General features: G+C 43.1%; 1 long non-coding RNA gene across 1 annotated transcript; it reads left to right on the top strand.

The window, feature by feature from the left end:
* Positions 1 to 53: 53 nt before the first annotated feature.
* LOC128829239 (uncharacterized) lies at positions 54 to 18,395 on the top strand. Its single transcript, XR_008443303.1, has 4 exons — positions 54 to 305; positions 3,563 to 3,650; positions 17,847 to 17,948; positions 18,211 to 18,395. It is a non-coding gene; the product is annotated as an uncharacterized LOC128829239 (long non-coding RNA).
* Positions 18,396 to 19,933: the final 1,538 nt, after the last annotated feature.

The raw sequence follows: 19,933 nt of genomic DNA on the forward strand, positions 1-19,933 counted from the left end.
CAGGTAGAGTCAGGCTCTGTTGACACTGAAGCTGGCGGCAGCCATGTTGGATGTGGGCACTGACATTTCCAGGCGGGGGGGCTGCCCGCCATCTTGGTTTAGGGCATGAAGACGGATTCGACCCTAGTGACGCTCGAAGTTTGAAGGGCCGTTGGGGAGTCGGACAGGATGTTTTCCAAGGAGCCTGGTGGCTGCGGCGGGTTAGGGCAGGCCCCGACTGCCTCGGAGGCCCTGATCGGCCATCTTGGCTGCTGTCACTAGAGCCCCTTGCTGGTTTCATTGATCGGTTCGGTGTGAGTAGGTCGGTGAGTGTCGATGATTTTCCTTCGGGAGGCGGGAGAGTTCGGTATTGTGGTCTCCGTACTGCACCCTGCCCTCCTCTTCCTGACCACTTCATCCCTGGGCTCTGTCTCCTCCAGACTCAGTCGGGTATCCGCTGCTGAGGCGGGGTCGGACAGGGGGTATCAGGGGACTGGGAAACGGAGTTCTGTTTTACCCAGCTTGGGGTAGGGTGACCAGACAGCAAATGTGAAAAATCGGGATGGGGGTGGGGGGTAATAGGAGCCTATATAAGAAAAAGACCCCCAAATCAGGACTGCCCCTATGAAATCGGGACATCTGGTCACCCTAAGCTTGGGGTGGCAGCATGAGTTGGTGGATGGAGCAGCTCATTAGAAGACCAGTGCTCATTGTAGGATTGAGAACCCCAGTTCCCCCCCCCCCTTATTATTTTCACACGCTGCTGTTCCTTAATCTGGCATTGAGATGCTGTGTGATAGTCACTTTACCGTTCAATGTCTCCGTTTCCCCATCTTTCAAATAAGGATAATAATACTTCCTATGTGGATTGTAGGCATAACCCAGTAATTTTTGCAATATGCCTCATGGAATGAGTAAGTAAAATCTATATGAATAACTATTTATTGATTATTTTGTTATAGTCTGCGGTTACAAACCTGGGAAGGAGAGAACTCTATCAAATGGAAAGTTTGTGTGCCAGTCACAAATAATGAAAAAGATTAAAAGAAATGGAGGGGAATGTTATTAGATTTTTAAGATTGCAATTCCCACTAAGTTAAGCAGATTTCTTAGTAAACAGTTAATGAGCTAAAAGTTTATTGTGAGGTTTGTTTATTGCTATAATAATACTTGATAATGTTGTTTATATTTCATTAGCACCATATGGCAGTACCAGTACTTAAAAAAAAAAAAAAAAAAAATCTCACAGCAGTCTGATGGGGTATTGTCGATAAGGCCAGACCCGCCCTAGAAACTTTTGCCGTTATGGCATTTTTATACCAGCAAAAAGCCTTAGTGTAGACACAGGTATGTTGGCAAAAATGTCATATTGCTTGTAAAACTCATTTTGTTGGGGAAGCTGGGTATGAGCTTTGCACTTCTACTGCAGGAAGAGGGGAGGCCTTGCTGGTATAGTTATACCAGGAAAATCCTTTCTAGCATAGACAAGGTCTAAATGTTATCCCTATTTCTACTGATGATGTGACCTATCTCCTCCAAATCCTAAACCTTAAGAAAAACTGAGGTTGTTTCCTTCCACCCCAAACAAATCATGACGTTTGCAGGACTTAAAAATTCTAAGGTTCTTTAGCTGGATGTTATTCTGTAATCTTGATATCTGATGTATTTGAAGACCGGTTATGGAATCTAAAAGAAAAGTCTTGATCATTTGAGGTCATTTAAGAACAGCACCTTTTCATTTTTGCAAAAGTGTGAACTCTGGGGTTTTGTCCCAATTCTAATGTGGGCAGTTGTATTCTGCCTCACTTAAATCCTCTTTCAGATTCAATTGGATAAAGAAGCCTTTGCTAAACTGTTGTATAGTATTCCTGCATATTATTAAACACTGCTGGGGTGGGATGTGGCAGTTGCTGTATTTTAGTGTTGCGTGAAGGATTTGTCTGTACAGCTTGTACATCAGTTATAGTTTGTAAAGTGTTTTGAGATCAGTCTGGCTGAAAAGTTCTGTAGAACTGAAGTTCTGTTAAGTCACAGGTGTAAGATGCACACTTAAGCAACATTCCACAAAAATCATAAGTTAACTTCTTGCAAATGTGCACATCCTGTCAAGTTACCTACTTCTTTGGACGGGTCAGTGCTGACAGGAAACTATTGGCTAAATGGGACAGACAATCCTGTTGTGACAAGACTTGATTCAAGTTTCTTTGCAGAAGTTAATAACCAGTGAAGCTAAACAGCATTTTGCAAATTGCTTAGAGAATATTGCTCTATTATCTTGATATAATAACTGTCTGCTGCTCCTGAGGGACAAGAACTGTAGAATTGAGAACAAAGGGCATTTTGTGGCCAATGAGACCTTAGTTTCCATGTTTAACATGGGCAGGGCTTTATTGTAGTTATAACAACAAGATGCAACTATGGCAGCAGAGCTCTCTAAGCAACATACAGTATCTAACCATGTTTAGAGTTGGTTTATTAGGCTGTTCCTGCTCTGTATCTCCAGAGTCAATATTCACTTAGAAGTAAGAGTCAGGATCGGTGACTGCCTGTGCTCTAAGTGAATGGAAAGTCTATTTCTGGGAGTCTTTATTTGCAGTGCTCCAATGTGTAATATTCTGCACTTAGCCATAATGTTTCAGTTGGTAATCTCAAAGCATTTCACAAAAGTGGGTAACCATTTGACTACATTATACAGATGGTGAAACTGAGACACTGAAGTTCAGCAATTTGCTCAAATATTACGGAACTTGGCATCTAGGCCTCCAATCTCCCATGCTTCTAACAGCAACACTGGCTCATTTTCATAGTTCTTAAAATAGTTACTCCTCGGGGAATTCTGTGCAAAAAAAAATCCATGCATGATATTTTCAAATTCTGCATATTTTGTTCGTCAAAATAACAAATATAATCACGCCAGTTTCAGTTAGTTTGGAAATTTATTCCAAAATACCTGTCAACAAATATGTCTACAACAAAACAGACGACAAAAAAGATTCGGGAAATGTTTTTTGACAAATAGTTTCCTTACTAGGCATATTAATACAGAACTTTGAGTAATAATTTATTTAAAATACAATACAGAGAAGTGTTTCCTGCACCCCTCAGAAGCCATGCAAAGGCTTGGGGGAATCAGGAGTAATGAGGGAGAGGGAAGTAGTTGCTGGGAAGGAGCCTAGGAATGAACTTGGAGGGTTGTTGGATTTGGGAGGGGGATTGTTAGGGGGTTGGAGAGCCTCCCCCTTGCAGACCCTATCTGATCTCTAGCCTCTCCCATGGATTCAGGCACATCTGTCCCTATTCCTGTGTGTCCCACCACTCTTCCTCCCCCATTCCCATGTTTCCTTGCATTCCCTGCCCATCATGTGTCAATGCATCCCGCAGCCACCCCTCCCCTCCTTCCTTCTGTCCCCATGTATCCCTGCACCCCCACTCATCCACCCCGCCTCCCCCATCCCCATGTGTCCCTGCACCTCCTGCCCGCCCCCCCAGCAGTAAATAGTATTAGGATGATTGACAATACCCCTATTTTTACAAAGTATGCGTGAATGGAAAAAACACACTTTCCTCCTGTAAATTGTTATAGGTTCTGCTCAGGTGCCTGATGAGAAAGGAAGATCGAAGCCTTCATTGCTGAACTTTTCCATCCTCTGTTGGAAGGAGGAAGGGACCAGGTAACGACTGTTATGCTGCAGCTTGCCAGAACTTTTCTCGCACATAAATCTCTGATGGAGCTAATTTTAGGGACTGGGTGGCTCAGGGGATTGGTAATGGGATACCGAGGCGTTTGCTGTTTGCCTGCTAGTTCAAAATCCAGTTCAAGTTGGGAATGCTGGGAAATGGTAACATCTGATGGCTATTTAGTGACTTGCGTGTGGAGAATGTTCAAGGTCCCTGTCCAGCTCCTCTCAAAAATTCCACGATCACCAGTTCTGATTAGTGAAGTGGTATGTATTGGGGAAAGGAGCATGATCCAGGGAGCTGTCGATCAGTACTGAGGTGCACTGGCAGAGCTATGTAGTAAAAGTTTGTTGTGCCTGCCCGGGATATGGTTGGTTCAAACCCTAGTATAATCACTCTTTCACTAGCACAGATTGATTGACCTTTTGAAGATATATTAGGGAGAGGGTATGGGGAGGACATTTGTCTGTCTTTCTTTTTTGGCCACTGTATTAAAATAAATTCCCTTGTATGCAGCGCTGTGGGCTGTGTCAGGAACGAGGATCCTTCTTTCTGTCTGGGTTTTCAAGTGTTACCTTCATCGCCTCAGTTTGGAATAAGGCATTTACAGAAGTGTCATTTCTACACTGACTTAGCATTACCACTAGATGTCACCGTATGAAGCGACTTATTCACCCTTCTAAATCTAAAACTTAATTTAAGAATTTATCTTAAAGGGCTGGATCTGACTCCACTACATGCAATAATCAGATTAACTTTTATCTATGAAGAAAAAAACATTTCTGGCTGACAGATCCCTGTGGTCCCTTAACCAGGACTGAAAGTCTTCCAAGGAAGACCCAGAATGAAGAATTTTCTGGAGTCACTTTGGGTTAAATTTTTCAAAAGCACTGAAATAGTTTGAGCCTAACTTCCATTTTCGAAAGTGACTGAGGAACCTAAGTCTCATTGAAAATAATTGAGATGCATTGTCCAAATCTTAGCAGTACCAGCAACTATAGGAGGTGAAAGGAAAAGCATTCCTGAAGAAGGGTGTGACTCTTCTGAGAAGTAAAAGCAGTCTTTGTAATATCTAGGGAGGCAATGGTATGTAATGGTTAGGACAAAGGATTGAGAGTTGAGAGACCTGGAGTTCTGTACCTGGCCCTGTTACAGGCTTGCCAAATCAGTTAACACTGTCTTCGGTTACCCACCCATAAAATGGGGATAATACAAATCTACCTTAACAGGGATGTCATGAGGCTTAGTACATGTTTGTAAAGCACTTCACGATCTTCAGTTGAAAAGTGCTGTACAAGAAGTGTTCTATTATACATTATTAATTGCTAGGGTAGGGGGGTTATTTTTAGTGAGACATTAAGAGATCACTTTACCTGCAGCAGCACAGTTAGGTGAAGTGGGGACAAATGACATACGAGTAAAACACGACACAGAGGAGATATCTGAAACATGGGCTTTTCTTTGCATGATTGCACCTGTCCATTCCATTTCAGGTGTGCGTGCGTGCCCAGTGCACCAGAATCACAGATTTTTTTCCCTTAGCAGTGGCTGTTGGGGCAGTACATGGACCCTTCACTACCTTGTGCTGCTGCATGTTTGGCATAAAGATCATGGCCACCCCAGACCCTTCTCAGTTCCTTCCTACCATTGTGATTGGTAGTCGGAGCGCATCAACTTGCTATTGCAAGTTTCTCCCTTGACAGGAAAATTGTCTTTCATTCTGTGAATAGTAAGTGTATTTTTTAGTGTTAGATTAGTATAGGTTTTCTTTGTTATTTTTCTTGGAGCCTGGGTTCAGTTTTTTTTCACTTGGTACCAATGCCTGATACTGGAATATGCCTTGGTCTCTGGATTTTAAGCCTTGTGCAGACTATAAGAAATCTATGCCAGTGAGTGACCCTCATTCCACCTGCCTGAAGTGCCTCAGTGAGGTCGCATTCAAGACTGCTTCCAGATTTGCAGGACTTTAAACCCTGGACAAAAAACAATAGAGAGGTGAGGCAATGTCACGTCCTCTTGGAGGCAGCCCTGCGTATGCCTTCGGAACCTTCCCGCTTGGGGCACACACCGAGTACTCTGCATCAATGCAGATTGCTCCTCTAGACATCACTCCTGAATGTTGGCACTGATCCCCTACCCTGGCACCAAGAAAGAAGCACAGAAGATCAGATTCGTCAAAGGAGCAGAGGCTTGGCTCCACTAGCACAGTGGTTCTTAAACTGTGGGTTGGGACCCCAAAGTGGGTTACGATCCCGTTTTAATGGGGTTGCCGGAGCTGGCTTAGACTTGTGGGGGACAAGGGCCAAAGCCAAAGCCCAAGTCCCACTGTCTGGGGCTGAAGCCTGAGAGCTTCAGCCTTGGGGGTGAATGGGGCTGAGTGGGGCTTTGGCTTTGCCCACCCCCCATCTGAGGTGGCAGGGATCAGGCAGGCTTGGGCTTCGGTCCCCCTTCCGGGTTGGGTAGTAACTTTTTTTTTTTTTTGTCAGAAGGGGGTTGCGGTGCAATGAAGCTTGAGAACCCCTGCACTAGAGGATGGAGGTCCCTGCTACCATCCACCAGTAAAGAATCAAGTGGACAGGGTAGAGCATCCTCTGGGAAGAGATGCTTTCACGTACCAGTCTATTCTCATCCGGGGTTGTTCACTCTGGGATCGGTGCCCACGCTGTTGAGACCTACTCCCACTACAGTGCCGACTCGTTCGGTGCAACAAGAGCATAAGGAAAATCTCTTGGTACTGATGATGCCAGAGTACCTGTGTAGCAGCACAAGACCTATTCTGCCTTCCAATGACATACTCTCTTATGGTCCAGAGGACAAATTGGCTGGTAACAGTGGATCCTCCGGCCCCAACTATGGACTTACCTTTGAGTCATGATCAGCTCTTGGTACCATGGGGAGGCTAGATTTTTCAGAATATCCAGCACTTTCTCTACTGGGGCAGTCAAAGGATAAACCCAGCATGCTTTTCCTGGTGCTGCTATCTCTGGAGAGATGCTCCTTGACCTCGGCACCATTTAGCACAGTGGTTAGGCAACTCGGGGTGTTCCTCAGAGTCTGAGGTAGGGTCTTATGCCCCTTAATCCCGGAGTAGACAATGGCACTTCCCTTTGCCTTCATCAAGGGAATTTTGCTAATGGTACCTACCAGATGTCCAGAGACAGGGACCCATGGGTCCTATCCTATACTGATCGCCCTGCAGGAACCCATAGGGCATGCCTCCCACTTCCATGTCTGTACCACAATCTGCCCTCATTTCCTTCTATATTGGTGTCTGTGCAGTAAGAGGGAACTGATGGAGGTCTGGGGTGGCTCTGCCTTTTATACCATTGTGCAGCAGCGGAGGGCACGTGCCACCCCACTGGGTACGGCTACCAGATAAACCTCTGACTCTGGTGCCCTGGGTGCGCACACATCGGAAGTGGAATGGACATGTACAATGCATCTTGAAGAACAACAATTACAGAATAGGTAGTAACTTTTTTGGTTTTGTTATCCTCCCCACTCTCCTCCTCCCTCCCTCCCCCCCCAAAGTCATCTGCTTACATACAAATAATCCAGGTGGCCAGCTCTAAGAGATAGAGCTGTAACAGCCATTTAGCAAGAACAAGGCTAATGGTTCAGTACTTTTTATTTTTTGTTAGGTCCTGGTTTACTGCTGTGGATGGCTAATGACTTCCCACTTTTTCCCTTAAGACTCCTATAGATGTTTACGAAATGGTTCCAGTCAGTTCTTTTTCTAGCTTCACCAAGAGTTGTTCTAAATCTGCCACTCTGTTATCTCAGTTTAACAGCTGTAGTCAATAAGAACATAAGAATGGCCCTACTGGCCCATCTAGCCCAGTATCCTGTCTTCCGACAGTGGCCAGTGCCAGGTGCCCCAGAGGGAATGAACAGAACAGGTAATCATGGTCCATCCCCTGTCGCTCATTCCCAGTTTCTGGCAAACAGAGGCTAGGGACACCTTCCCTGCCCATCCTGACTAATTACCATTGATGGACCCATCCTCCATGAATGTATGTAGTTCTTTTTTGAACCCTGTTAGGGTCGTGCCCTTCACAACATCCTCTGGCAAGGAGTTCCACAGGCTGACTGTGCATTGTGTGAAGAAATACTTCCTTTTATTTGTTTTAAACCTGCTGCCTATTGATTTCATTTGGTTACCCCTAGTTCTTGTGTTATGAGCAGTAGTAAACAACACTTCCTTATCTACTTTCTCTACACCAGTCATGATTTTATAGACCTCAATCATATCTCTCCTTAGCTGTCTCTTTTCCAAGCTGAAAAGTCCCAGTCTTATTAATCTCTCCTCATACGGCAGCCGTTCCAAACCCCTAATCATTTTTGTTGCCCTTTTCTGAACCTTTTCCAATTCCAATAGATCTTCTTTGAGATGGGGCGACCACATCTGCACACAGTATTCAAGATGTGGGCGTACCATGAATTTATATAGAGGCAACGTGATATTTTCTGTCTTCTTATCTATCCATTTCTTAATGATCCCCAACATTCTGTTCGCTTTTTTGACTGCCGCTGCACAGAGTGGATGTTTACAGAGAACTATCCACAAAGACTCCAAAATCTCTTTTTTGAGTGGTAACAGCTAATTTAGACCCCATCATTTTATATGTATACTAACGCTTTCCAATATGCGTTACTTTGCATTTATCAACATTAAATTTCATCTGCCATTTTGTTGCCCAGTCACCCAGTTTTGAGAGATCCTTTTGTAGCTCTTTGCCTGGGTCTTAACTATCTTGAGTAATTTTGTATCATCTGCAAATTTTGCCACTTCACTGTTTACTCCTTTTTCCAGATTATTTATGAATATGTTGAATAGGACTGGTCCCAGAACATACCCCTGGGGGTCACGACTAGTTACCTCTCTCCATTCTGAGAACTGCCCATTTATACCTACCGTTTGTTTCCTATCTTTCAACCAGTTACCAATCCATGAGAGCACATTCCCTCTTATCTCGTGGCAGCTTACTTTGCGTAGGAGCCTTTGGTGAGGGACCCTGTCAAAGGCTTTCTGAAAATCTAAGTACACTATATCCCCTTGGTCCACATGCTTGTTGACCCCCTCAAAGAATTCTAATAGATTGGTGAGGCATGATTTCCCTTTACTAAAATCATGTTGACTCTTCCTCATCAAATTATGTTAATCTATATGTCTGACAATATTGTTCTTTATTATAGTTTCAACCAGTTTGCCCGGTACTGAAGTCAGGCTTACAGGCCTGTAATTGCCGGGATCACCTCTGGAACCCTTTTAAAAAACTGGTCACATTAGCTATCCTCCAGTCATCTGGTACAGAAGCTGATTTAAATTATAGGTTACAGACTACAGTTAGTAGTTCTGCAGTTTTACATTTGAGTTCCTTCAGAACTCTTGGGTGAATACCATCTGATCCTGGTGACTTTTTGCTGTTTAATTTATCAATTTGTTCCCAAACCACCTCTAATGATACCTCAATCTGGGACAGTTCCTCAGATCTGTCACCTAAAAAGAATGGCTCAGGTTTGGGAATCTCCCTCACATCTTCAGCCGTGAAGACTGATGCAAAGAATTAATTTAGTTACTCCGCAATGGCCTTATCGTCCTTGAGTGCTCCTTTAGCACCTCGATCGGCCAGTGGCCCCACTGGTTGTTTAGCAGGCTTCCTGCTTCTGATGTACTTAGCAATTTTTTTATTACTTTTTGAGTCTTTAGCTAACTGTTTCTCAAATTCTTTTTTGGCCTTCCTAATTGTATTTTTACACTTCATTTGCCAGTGTTTCTGCTCCTTTCTATTTTCCTCACTAGGATTTAACTTCCACTTTTTAAAGGATGCCTTTTTGCCTCTCACAGCTTTTTACTTTGTTTAGCCACAGTGGCTCTTTTTTGGTTTTCTTACTATGTTTCTTTTAATTTGGGGTATACATTTAAGTTGAGCCTCTATTCTGGTGTCTTTAAAAAGTTTCCATGCAATTTGCACAGATTTCACTTTTGGCATTGTACCCTTTAATTTCTGTTTAACTAACCTCCTCATTTTTATGTAGTTCCCCTTCCTGAAATGAAATGCTACAGTGTTGGGCTGCTGTAGTGTTTTTCCTGCCACAGGGATATTAAATTTAATTCTATTATGGTCACTATTACCAAGCGATCCAGCTATATTCACTTCTTGGACCAGATCCTGTGCTCCACTTAGGACTAAATCACGAATTGCCTCTACTCTAGTGGTTCCAGGGCCAGCTGCTCCAAGAAGCAGTCATTTAAGCTGTCAGTAGAACTGCATCAGAAGAGCTTCTCATTCCCTAGCATATAATGCTAGGACAATTCCCACGCTCACCTATACTGTCCTTGGAGAGATCTTCAAGTTGTACATGACAAATCGTCACTGTCTTTCACAAAAACATCTGTTTCAGGGCTGATGGCGTCTTTGTGCTGCCAACTGCATATCACTGGCTAGGAGTCTTGGGCCTGATTCTTTACTGTCTTGAACCTTGTGTAGTTATTTATACCTGTGCAAATAGGATGTAAAATGCCAACGTTCTGATTTGGTAGTTCTTAAACTTTTTTTTTTTCGCATGTGTACATAGATGATTCAAGGTGCAAAGCTGTAGTGAATCTAGTCTGGACTAAAGAGCGAATGCAATTGCACAGCAGTAAGCCTGGCTCTGCAGCCGTTGAGCCTTCACTTCAGTTGGAGTTGAGGGTGCCCAGCACTTCGCACTTTTCAGGGTTAGGCCCAGTCTGAGTGAACTTGTGTATAGCCCAGACTGTAGCAGTCATGAAGATAGTCTAGGATGTTGGATTCATTTCCATGTTGGCACAGTGTACTTATTCATGGATTTAGCAATTAAAATATTCATCAGCTGTTGCATGCAAAGGGGGACTCTTGTTTTGAGAGTATGTGCCTACTGTCCTTTCAGGAAACAGCTGGCTGAGATGGACCGATGCCTCTTCTTCATTCCCTTTCTGCTCTGATTTCCCATGAAGCAGAGGGCAGCTCAGAATCCTTTTGTCTGGTAACCCCAAGTTCCATTTCCAAGCCAGTTTGAATGTAGCAAGGATCTGGATTGTAGTGTAAACAATAACTACGAAAATCTTCAATATCAAGAGACCATCTTGGCCACCTACCACTTATTGAGTTGGAAGTTTTGCAGGGCACAGCTAACTTTAGGTAGACAAAGGTACTACAGGGAACTCCAACAGAACCCTTGCAATTACTTTTTCTGCTGTGGCTCTGGCATCACAGACAGTTCTCTGGAGCCAGCATTTTCTGGCATCCAGGAACAAGATCCAGGCCAGTTTGGCCCAGCTGACTTCTAGTGTAACGGAAAGTAGTCCAGTCTGAGCTTTGCTGAAAGCGAAAAAGTTTTCATTCAGTTATAGCTGCAGATTTCCTGGTTCTTTCCCCTGGCCCCAATGTTATAATTGAATTTATTGAATGGGCCCATAATAAAAGTAATTTTTGCTAAGCGGGGTCAAAACACCTCATGATGGGCCAAATGTTTTATGCCTTCCCAGCCCCACCCCCAGCAAGTTGGGGTGTTTTGTATCCTCTTGGCTGCTTTTGAATTCATGACCTGCTCCTTGAATACATTCCTTCCAGTCTAAGCAGTGCTCTCCAACTGCCTGGCACTGATGTTAATGTCTTGCTTCCTGATCAATCAAGTCCTTTGCACACTTCCTTAAAGGAAAACTCTACTCATTTTATTCAGCCCAATGGCCCAAACGTTCCCAGGGGTAAGAAACATTTATCACCAGGACTAAAACTTTGACACACGTGGGAAGGGAGATTAAAATGTTTATCCCACTTGGCATTTCTGACCCTATCCTGTGGGCAGTCATTTTCCTCTAAAATTGACCAAGGCGATGTGGATAATGAGTAGCAGAGACTATGTAATTTCCTACCAACCTGAATAATGGTTTGACTGTAATAAAGAAAAAAAAGGGGGGGGGGCGGCGGGAGGAGGAAAGCTTTAAGCACAAACTATGCCCTTGGTTGCAGATGGTCAATTTCCCTGGAGTCAGTGGGTGTACTGGGGACAGAATCTGGTTTGCAGTCAAGTATCAGGGGGTAGCCGTGTTAGCCTGTATCTACAAAAACAACAAGGAGTCTGGTGGCACCTTAAAGACTAACAGATTTATTTGGGCATAAGCAGTGGTTTGCAGTGTTTCAGTATTTAAATAGTGGCCCCAATTCCCCATTGTCCTGTGCCTTTTGTAGTAACACCAAATTGTATAAAATGTTATCAGATCAGACTGCTAGCATTTTATACCCACTTTACCCTGGATTACATGAGTGCAGTGGTGAGTTGGGCCAGTAACATGTCCTTTTTTTTTTTTTCTAATGTGTCAAACTATTATCAAAGCATATGGGGAAACAAGATGACCGTTCTTTCCAGTAGGCTTGCACTCTGCCAGAATCACTCTTCAACAAGATGGCCGCCGTAGGAGAAGGCTCAGAAATGCCGGCTGGAATTGAAAGTTTATTTGAAAACTCCTGTCTTCAGTTTATTTATGGTAAAACAAAACCCGCCCCAATCTTCTTTCCTTTGGAACTTCTAGACTTACGCTGAGCCAAATGGGTTGTTTTCCTTCAGTATCTGCTTTTTCTTCCTATATTCTGCCAGTTACTAAACAGCTCTCTCTATGTAACCTATTTCCTAATTCATGGGGTCTTAAGCTTTTTCAAAATGAGAAAACCATCTTAATAGAAAAATTGTCATTGGAATCACCTTGCCTCTGTGATAGAATAACATTCCTGTGCCAAATATAGCAGTTTACATGGAAAAGTAACATCAGGAAAACATTTAATGCATGTTTAACTTATTCTAATGCAATTTAGTAGCTGAAAACAAAGCAATCCAACACCAAGTGACCAGCCAGCTGCCTGCAGGCCACCAGCTAATGCTCTGTGGATCACAACTGGTCCATAGATAAGAGTTCTAATTACAGAGGGTCTCATACACTAGTTCAGAAGCCATGTTTCCCCCCCACCCCAGGAATGTAATGCTTACTCCTGCTGTTTTAAAATTCATTCTCCTAAGCAAGCCATTGTTCTGTGACTATTAACGCTTTGCATTTAACGTAGCCCCTCTTCTCAAGGGGATCTCAAAGCATTTTAACAAACAATAGTTAAGCCTCTGAGGTAGGGTAACCTTTTTATTGTGGTGCAGTGACTTTTTTTTTTTCTCATTGTGAGTCAATGGCAGAGTTGGGAACAGAACACGTGAGTGGGGATTTTTAGTGTCTCATTCTATCCACGGGACAGCATTCCCACACTGTTTCCCTAGGCAGACCCTTTATCTTCTGAATCCATGCATTATCTGGCATTGATTCCTCAGTGCTTGACTGGTTTCCTCTCACTGGTGCTAGTCTTTATTCATTTACATGCTCCCTTACTGAACTAGCAATGTTTGACATCAGTGATTCCTCTTAAGTGAATTTATTACTTTCTGCCGTATGATAATACATAACTTAGTGCAAATTGTCTGTTTCATAATATCTCATCTTACTTTTATTAGGCATTGATGGCAAAGGTCCCACTGAATTCAGTGTGAGCCAGATCAGACTCTGAAGTAGCTTAGATGTGTGGCGAATAATCTGTCAAAGCCTCTAATTTAAAAAAATAACATCAGTTCTGCTGTTTGTACATTCACATGGTTTGATGTAAAACTGCCCACTAGTGAAAAGCAGCCATCTTTGGGGGATGGGGCTAGAAGGCAGGTAGCCATTTTATGTAATAATGTAGAGTGAGTGAGAAGAATTTTGTTCAAGGACACTGAGGGAAAGCCTGGTTCATACAAAAACATACCCTTTGAAGTTTCACTCAAAGATCAAGACCTTAAAACTAAGCTTTGTCTCCCTCCCACCCATAGTAAACAGCAAGGAATTTACTTAATCTCATTCAGGACTTGTCTGATAGATCAGAATGGTGATATTGTAGCGGGATCTGTTCATTCTGAGAGATTTCCAGTTTGTCAGTCACTCCAGTGAAGCTGATAGACTCAGAGCCAAGGAGGGGGAGATGGAGTTGTGTGGTGTTTTTTTTTTTAGGTGTGACTCAGGGCAGTGAGAGGAGGAAAACCTGTTACACACAAATAGACGCTCCTACACATATAGACTATAAATACTGAGCATAGTCCTGAACAGACTGTGCTTTTTAAAAAGGCTACTCTTTGGGAGAGTATTGACTAGATCAGCACTTCGCTTCAGATACCATGGGACAGATTTGATAGATTTTGAAGCTCTGATGCAGCATTTGCTCTTCCTGATGAGGTAGCTGGGGCTCTGCAAACAGAGAGATGGGTGAGAATGGTAGTTGGCTGGCTGCAGTAGATCTCTGCAGTAGATTAGTTCTGCTTCTTGACTGTTCAGGATTGGAAGGTTACAGAAATTACAACAGCAGGATTAATAGAAACCAGCAGATAGAATACAATAAACAAAACTTGGGTTCTTAACCTTGGGCCCTTTAACACTCACAATAAGATTACATCACTTCTTCTGCTGTTTTACAGCATAGCATTCAGGAACCTCTGTTCTGAGGAGATGACTGCATTGTTCAGCTATATTTGAGCGCAGCATCCAGGATCCAGCACATCAGAAAAGTAACTGCTTTACCTCCGCCATTCTCAGAGCTGTGGCAGTGACTTCTGGAAGTGCAGCAGCTCTTGAAGAGGTCCAGAATGCACAGCATGTAGACTTTTGCTTCTGTGACAATAGACACACACCTTCCATCCTGGTCTGATTTGATGAGATTGAGGTGAGATTTTAAAATAGCTGCAGCCCTCTGGATGGATAAAAATTAGTTGTTTTCCCATTGTGGAGTAATTTAAAACCAACTGTTTTTAGCAGGATGCCAAATACTGCAGCTGTCAGCCTTGTTAATTATCAACTCATCCCACTCCTAACCATCTTCCTTCCTTACAGTTCTTTTCTCCTCTTCTTGGGAAGCTGTGCCTAAAAGTCTTAGAGGTAGTAAATTTAGAGGCATTGGCAGAACGAAATAAATCATGGCCCCAGGTAGGTAGGGCACTGTAGCTATGTCACTCTAATCTCATAGTGTAGATGCTTTCTACAGTGACGGAGGTTTTTTTGTTTTTGTTTTTCCATCACTGTAGGATCTCCATCTCCCTGAGCAACAGTAGCTAGGTCAAAGGAAACAGTCTTTGGTCAACCTAGCTGCATCTACACCAGGGATTAGCTCATCATAGCTACAGTGCTCAAGGGTGTGGATTTTTCACATCCCTGAGTGCTGTAGCAGTGTCAACCTAACTTTTAAGTGAAGACCAGACCTAAGAATCTAGGGGAGGAAGAAACAACTTGGTGGGGAAGACTGGATCAAATTCGGAAGATGATCTGGGGTAGTGCTTCTCCTCAAAGTAGCAAAGCTAAGCTGCATCCCACTGCAGCCTGCAAACACCCCAGCTGTATTTATAACACATGATCTGGTTAACTCAGGCACTGGGAGACATTTGTATGACCTCTGTTATGCCAGAGTGAAACAGCATGGAAACACCAGTGCTGAGGTGGCATGAAGCGTGATAGTTTTCGATTTGTGTGTCCAGTTGTAGAAACTGTTTGAAAGGCGAGTTTGAATTTTCATGAGGTGTGGACCAATTAAATGATCAGGGATTAATAGAAGGGTGACGCTACCAGTCAAAAGCTGTGACAAGAGACTGCGGTCACAGTTGCTTCTATTCAGCATTGCTAATTCCATTCTTCACTATTTTCTTATGATGGAGTTGTTCTCTTACCCATGTGCCCTCGTTGGTTCCTGCTCCATTCTTCTTTCTTGTATCTTGGCGCTCCCAGCTGACTTATGTGCATCTCCTGTTCCTTTGACACTATTCCATGTGGACCTTGATAGTTAAGTGTAGTTATTTCCAAGGCCAGTGGTTTGCTATTGAAAAGACTTTGTGTACAAAAAGGCAGAAACAGCCTAGAAGAGACAGACAGATTTCACTCTTAATTTCATACACACATTTTGAAGGGGTGGGGGGGATTCTATGTGGTCAGCCAGGAGAACAGGCTCAGGGACTTTCTAATTACCAGGGAGTTAAGGTACTAGTGTGAGGTCTTAGGTGAATTGAGGAGAACCTGTAGAAACAGCATCCAGCAGAAGAGCCATCTGGGAATATGTAATATAATTTTTCCCCTGCCTTCGAGAGAGAGGTGCTGTGAATAAGGGCCATAGTGTGTCCTTCTGGGAGAGGCTGGAACTAGAGTATTACTACTTTATTTATTATCGTCATCATCCTCTATGAATTATTTGTATTCCTGTAGCACCTAGGAACCCCAGTCATGGACCGGAACCCCATGGTAGTACTGTAGGTGTTTTACAAACACAACAAAAAGAAGGTAGGTTTGAGCTTCCGCACATGGCGATCCTAAATCATTCCTGCTCATGATGGGCTAGGATTGGAGTAGATGTGAGCTCCCACACAATTGGTGCTCCTGCATAATTTCTTACAGTACCATGTGCTAGGAGAGGGTAGGCCGGTAGTATCTGTGAGCTCCCAAACAGGGACTGATTCTACAGTACCCATAATTAGGAGTGATTGGACTAGGAGATTTTATGGGGATGGCAATGGGGGTGTATGTGTGTGTGTATATATGTGTGCATCTCCTGTTCCTTTGACACTATTCCATGTGGACCTTGATAGGATTGTGTGGGTGTCATATATATAATTTCTTTTAAAAATGTTAGTAACAAAATTGTAGCTTATATTTCATCTGTGCTTCAATTACAAGATTCATTCTATGCGTCTGTCATTCCTTCATTAACTGAAGTATTGCAACGTACACCTGCACACCCTCTGAAAGAGGGTTCTTCTTGAAATAAGAAGATGATTGCGCTTAATGCAAGAGTTATGTCCTGAGTGTTTCCCCATGCAAATTGAAGCAGCAAGCCTTGTGAGAAGGGAGATAGAGGAAGACGATGAAGAGCACTGCTCTGCTGTGATATCCACTAAAGGAGGTCAGCTGCTCACTCCTGTCACATAATGTTTTCTTGTCTCCAGAAAGGTTGGAGGGGAGCTGAGGCTGCTTTGCCACCTCACTCCTTTCCCCCTCTCTTATCTAGTTAAGCCACAGCTTCCCAGGCTCTGCTGCGTCTACATGAGATATGTATACCACACCCGTCTCGCTGCACACCAACCATCCCCTTCTGGGGAAGCAGAAAAATGATGTCTGAAACCATTAGACCGAATCTGATCCCAGGGAGGGCTAGGATAGGATTACAAGAGCCACTCTAAGTTTTTATATAACAATGTCTCTTGGCCTGAAGTTTGATCACATACCTTTCAGTTCGGACTAGGACATAAAACTATATGTTGCATAACAGCTTGCATACAAAATGTGTGAAATAGAACTACAAAGTTCAAATGAAAGCAAGAGCAGGAAAGATGATCCCAAATGATATTTGAGAATTAAGGGGGTGGGTGGGGTGATGGAGTAAGAGACAAAGAGGTAGTGAAAGGCTCTTCTAGGCAGTGGGAGATGCAAGGGAGAAGGTCCTTGCACCTGAAGGAGTGAAGGAATGGAGAAGTAGATTTTCAAAATATCTCAGGACCAGATTTCCAGGTGTTCAGCCCCTACAATGAGAGGACCAGATTTTCAGTACCCAGCAGCTCACATTGTGACACTTTTTTGTGAACAGATTTGCAAGAGAACTCTGCACCCAAAATCCAGAGCGATGGTGAAAATTTGGCTCTGATTGTGGGTACTGAGCTCTCTTTAAAACCCTGGCCTACCTGAGTGGAAGGGATAGGGAGGGAAATAGAAGTGAATGAATCCTGTGTGGAAATAAAAACAATTCTAAAGATCAGTTCTGCAGTCAGACGTATGCGAGCAGACTCTTGCACCCATGCAGAGCCTTTGAGTTTACATGTGAGTGTAGGAGGTCTGCCTGTCTGGATCTGATTTGCAGGATTGGGTCTTATTTTTGTACCGAATAGAGTATTTTCAAAGAAAATGAGTTCGCTAATTCCAGCTATCAGACAGTAAATGGTGTAAATTGCAGAAAACTGGTGCGAAGATGTTGTATAGTGAATTAAGTTTAAAACAATAAGTGAGGCCAATAGCAGAGAAAGAAGCTATCCAATATGATTGATAAGAAGTTTATGCTGATGTGCTATGTGTCTCAAATAATTCCTTACTTTAGAACATTCAGGGTCCTACTTAAACTCTCCAAATCCAGGTGAAACCCCGCTGCAGCTGCCATGCCAACACTTAAACTCTGTGTACTGCAAGCCACCATCACATCAGAGAAGATGCACCAGGCACAAGACCATGAGTACATGTGAGTTTTGCATACCTGTCTGTGACATTATGGAGTAGCTACCCTGCTTTGTTGTCCCTCTGTTGTGGTACCCATGGTGTGTTGGTTTGTCCACTGCCTAGAAGCTCTGGCAGTACCCCCATGCAAGATAGTTTGGGGGTGGGGGGGGAGCGTCTGCATTTTCTGGCTTTTTTGAGGTTCATCCAGTTCATTAACGCTGTTTTGAACATATTTAAAATGTAGCTTAATTTCCTGTGTGTATTTGTTTCTATCTTTTCCTTAGCGGATCCAAAGAGAGTAAGCTGGGAGTATAAAGCAGAATGGAACCAAATTCATCCACTGCAGTTGACGGTTACACTAGGGTCTGAATTTGGCCCAGGGCATTTAACCACCTTCACCATGTTCCTGTGATACAGCTTTTAAATATTTTATAGGATTTGGATCTGTTGTGATTTTTTTTTTTTTGTTTTTTTTAAGCTTGTAGATTTTGAGATGCCTGGAATGCTGTGGCAGGTAGGTGATATCAAAATAAAATGTATTAATAATATGGGGCCTAACTTTGAGGTCGTCCTTTTTATTCATTCCATAGGATTTGACCTATGTGTATTATCACCATGTATTCACATGATGGACTAAAACTGGATCATCTTGGATTTTCTCTTATTCTCTACAGGCGGCCCAATGATCCTGTTTTCCCCCCAACCTTTAACCCTTCCATTATTATTGAAGCCCTATACTACAGTGATCTCCCTTTAGGCAGGGGTGGGGCACTGGATGGGACAATCTTTGGAAGCTACAAGTGCTGCTCCTTCATTTAATTAGAGCCACTTCCAGAATCTGCACTCCTAGGGGCTTGATCCTGCAAGTAGCACAGTATCTCCTGGAGATACCGAATGCAGTCAACCCATTAAAGTCCATTTGAGTTGAGGGCACACTGCAGATTGGAGGATTGGCATCTAAAGAGAAAGGGTATGATCTCTTTGGCAACAGGAGCTGGATTAGACCCTAAAACCTAGACTGGGAGTCAAATCCTGGAGGTACAGAACATCATCACTAATGGCTTGTGTACCTGGCACTAGCATGAGTTACTCTGGTTTGAAAGCAGCATAAATTGCACTAGTGCAAGCCCTGCCGTATGCTGGTGTAGCACATCTACCTTGAGACTTTGCATCAGTGCAGCTCTGCTGTTGCAAAAATTGCTAATGTAGACAAACCCTAACCTATCACTTAAGCCCACGTGGCTTTCCCTTCCTTGCCTATACCTGTTTCTAATTTATCTCTGTGGCATCTTTATAAATCCACAGTAGCTACTTAGCTTTGATTTTTTTTTTTCTTTTTCTGTCCCTTCTCATTCACCTATCACATTTTTTAAAGTGATATTATTGGAGGGGAGAGGTATGCTGAGATAGAACTCTTGGATTTCACCTGAAAGAAGGAAGAAGCTATGGTCCATCTAGTAGGGAATAGTATTAGTGAAACTACTGTTAAGAGAAAACTCTCCTTAATAAGTTTTTCTAGTTTAAAGACAAACCATGAACATTTCACTGACTTCAGGGGGGGCAGAGTTAGGCTAAAACTGAGTGCTTTTGCAAACCTCAGCCTTGCACTGAAAGGCACTAAGGGACCATGGACCAAACATGAGGTCAGACATTAGGAATCGTGAGTTCTAATCCTGCCTGCTAACTTGTTGCATGGCCATAAGCAGGTTTAAACCTCTTCCTGCCTCAAGTTTCCCCAACTGCAAAAGAAGGCTAATACTTAAAAGCCTCTCTCACAGGGATATTGGAAGAATAAATATTTGTACATGGCTTTGAAACTATAATTACTAAGTATTTTCATTAGTGACTTGTTCATAAACACGCTTTGCAGTCACTGAGGATCCAGCATTCTTCACGCAAATTATATCCCCTCAAAGAAAGTACTATAAGCACTTCAGGCAGTTGTTAGAAATGGCTAAGTTATTTGACGTGGATGATGGCATAAGTGTGTTATTAATGGACTGTTCA

The sequence above is a fragment of the Malaclemys terrapin genome, chromosome 25, assembly GCF_027887155.1.
Source record: "Malaclemys terrapin pileata isolate rMalTer1 chromosome 25, rMalTer1.hap1, whole genome shotgun sequence".
In the NCBI taxonomy this organism is placed as follows: Eukaryota; Metazoa; Chordata; order Testudines; family Emydidae; genus Malaclemys; species Malaclemys terrapin.